The sequence below is a fragment of the Gavialis gangeticus genome, unplaced genomic scaffold (assembly GCF_001723915.1).
Source record: "Gavialis gangeticus isolate Ggan-Ray unplaced genomic scaffold, GavGan_comp1, whole genome shotgun sequence".
Lineage (NCBI taxonomy): Eukaryota > Metazoa > Chordata > Crocodylia > Gavialidae > Gavialis > Gavialis gangeticus.
In genome coordinates this window covers 143,791,503-143,794,513 of record NW_017729025.1, presented here as the reverse complement: position 1 = coordinate 143,794,513, position 3,011 = coordinate 143,791,503, and the positions used below count along the sequence as shown (strand labels likewise).

At 48.2% G+C, this 3,011-nt stretch overlaps 1 protein-coding gene across 1 annotated transcript in view; it reads right to left on the bottom strand.

The window, feature by feature from the left end:
* Positions 1–3,005, bottom strand: part of GTF2H1 (general transcription factor IIH subunit 1) — a 40,361-nt gene extending 37,356 nt beyond the window's left edge. The window contains exon 1 of the mRNA XM_019519685.1: positions 2,987–3,005. The gene's annotated coding sequence lies outside the window, so the exon portion shown is untranslated. The remainder of the gene's footprint in view (positions 1–2,986) is intronic.
* Between the last annotated feature and the right edge of the window lie 6 nt (positions 3,006–3,011).

Sequence of the window (3,011 nt, the reverse complement as noted above, 5' to 3'; positions counted from 1 at the left end):
GGGTAAATCTGGTATCTTTTATTAAATCAACTCAAATAGTTGGAAAAATTCTTCTTTGCATTTTTTCAAACTATTTGAGTTGGCCTAATAAAGATATCAGATTTACCCAAAGAAGCTTGTCTACCTATGTCCTTAGACCAACATGGCTATGACCTATACCCCTGTTATATTTAAGAGAAAAATGTTTGCTTTTACTCCTGCTTTAAGCATTTCCTATTTACTGTGAAGACGGAAAAAGGTCCCAAACATCATTTTGGGGATATGCCTCATCTCGAAGAACTCCTTTATTAGACTGCTGCTCTGCAGTTTTCCTAGGCAGCAGCACTGTGAAAACAATGCAATTCTTGACAGCATCACTGCTGCTCACAGGGGTCTGAACTGCAGTAGTCAAGCTGACAAAATTTTAATTTACTGGTGTCTGGCAATGATGTGAAATAGCAACAGAGGCGCTAGAGTAGTCTGGTCACAGACTCGGGGGGGGGGGGGGGGGGGGGGGGGGGGGGGGGGGGGGGGGGGGAGTACTTTTTCATTTTATTCCTGTTTTATGAATTAAGGATTACCTTTACAACCAGGAAGGCTAGAAACTAGTTATGCAGCAGATGATACATTAGAACATGGGTTGGCAATGTTTTTGGGCAGAATGCCAAAAACACCCACAACCTCACTTGTAGGATGTTGGTGTGCCAGGGGCAGACAGCAGGGGAACCGTGTGGAGCCCGATCCTTGTTGTGGCAGTACAGCCCCAGCCCCTCCATCTGTTTCAAGGTGTATGTGCCAAGCATAACACTTTCACGTGCCTAGAGCTGTCTACCCCTGCATTAGGGTATGCTAGTTAGCCAAGAAAGCTTCCATCTACTGTTGGATAGGGCATGGAAAATTCCCTTGACAAAGTCATATGGAAATACAGCCATTTTTAACAAGGACAGAAAAAGGACAGTATTTTCTGCTTTTGCAGCTGACATGCATCTCAGAGTAACTTATTTCTGTAATGTGAAGCTTAGATGAACGTTCATTTTCTGGCTTTGAAGTGATAGAACAGGAGATTATATTTCCAAAATGCACTTTGATAAAGAAGCAATTCTAACCTGCGGTGTATCGCTCTTTAGAGTAGAGCACCACATCTCTCCTGAGCACGACCCCTACAACTATATACAGCTGCTGATATCGCTCATCCTGCTCATGCAGGATTTTTGGGATAACAACAACAAGACACAAACAAACAGAACAAAAAGAAGCTGAACTACAAGGGTTGTCTTCTGGCCCATTTATGAATGTTCTTCTTGCAGTTTAATAGCGAGGAAGAGCAGTATCTGGAGAGGCCAGAGATTGGAAAAGTGAAGTGATAAGAGGGATTTTCTACCTGCCTCCACTGCAGGAGCACTCCCTTTTTGGAACATGATGTCAGGCAATGGAGGGCAGCTAGCACCTACTTTTAAGCCACCTGCCTGGTTTCTATAGTCTCTTCCCATATCTTCTCCACCCAGCATTCCTGTTCCCTACTTCTGCTGTGGTATACAAGTAAAATAGTGGTACCAGAAGATCCAACCCCTTCCCTTACCCCAAAGATCACTACAATAAACAAAAATTGGTGGAGAAGAGAAGCCATCTTTTCACCTGATTTTAGTTGACCTGATTTGGCTGGGAAGACATGTATTTTGTATCCCCCCCCTTAAGCCGTTGTGACAGGCACACCATCCATCTCAACTTATAAATTACTCAGACACAAGCAAGGCAACAAGCTGAAGAACTGGATAACAATCTTGTAGGCCTCCATATGCTACAAGTCTGGACTCCTGCCACTATTAGCGGCATCTACATGCAAATGTCAGCTTTTGCCTGAAATCAGACAAAAAGGAAAACATGGCTTGCTGTTGCAAGTGGGAGGAAATTAAAATTCTTTGAGGAACCTTCTTCCAGATGTTGGTAAAGAGGAGAGATATCACATTTTCTCTGCTCATGAACTACTTTGCCAACCTAAAGGCTGTAATTTCCACACACATATCCAGTGCCAAAACCTTTGAATCCTGAAGTTTTGTTTCAGCTACAGTTTCCAAGGCACAAGTGAAAGGCATAGTCATTTCCCCTCTTTTGGCTAGGTTTCAGCTTCTTGTATTCTAGGGCAAAGTGGCAATGCGGCTAGTAAAGCTGACTATTCATTGCATTTCCCTCCCTCCCTTTCCTTTACCTTATGTCACAATGTAACGCTTCCCTTTTTCCAAATCCAAATCGCACAGCTGCATATCACCATGTAGTTCTCTATCCCAGTCCCCCACCCTGATGTTCCCACCTGTGCTGCCTGCCACACAGCGAGGGAGGTGAACTCTCAGCTGTAATAACAGACCATGTCTGTCAAAAGCGCATAAACACTGAAGTGGGGCTCAAAGCCCCACTGGCAGAGCTGACTCATCTGGCCCATGGGGCTCTGCAGGGGTCCAGAAACGTGGCAGCACCGATCACTACCTGAATGTGTCTCTGGGAATGCCTCCAGCAGGAAACGCCACTGCTACTCACCCATTGCTCAATTCTTGCACCCAGAGGCTGCATCCAGCCTGGGCCAGCACACGGAGCAGCCGGACCTAGCACTTGGGGCTGGTTTGCAGGCCCAACCTGGCAGCAGGGTCCCTCAACATACCAGAGCCATATGTTGGCTCTGCCCCACTCCCGCAGCTTTGGCACCGCTGCCCTCAGGAGAACCCATCTGCTTCCTTGGGAGCCGGAAAGGAGAAAACTCTACAGAGGCTCTTAGAGTGGCAGCCACAGCCCGCCCCCACCCGACCAGCCAGGCACTCCCTGTTGGGGGGCAGATGCCTGTCGGGAAGCAACTCCTATCTCCAGCCCTACGGGTTGGGAAACGGGCTGAGAATCGTCCGCCCCCGAGTACCCCTCCATCTCCCCCCAGGCTCAGGTGGCTTGCAGGGGAGGCGGGGGAGGGGCGGGTACGTGCCTCCCGGCTGCTAAATCCGCCCCGCGCTCCCCGGGCTCCTACCGTGCGTGCGGCTGCGTCACGGGGC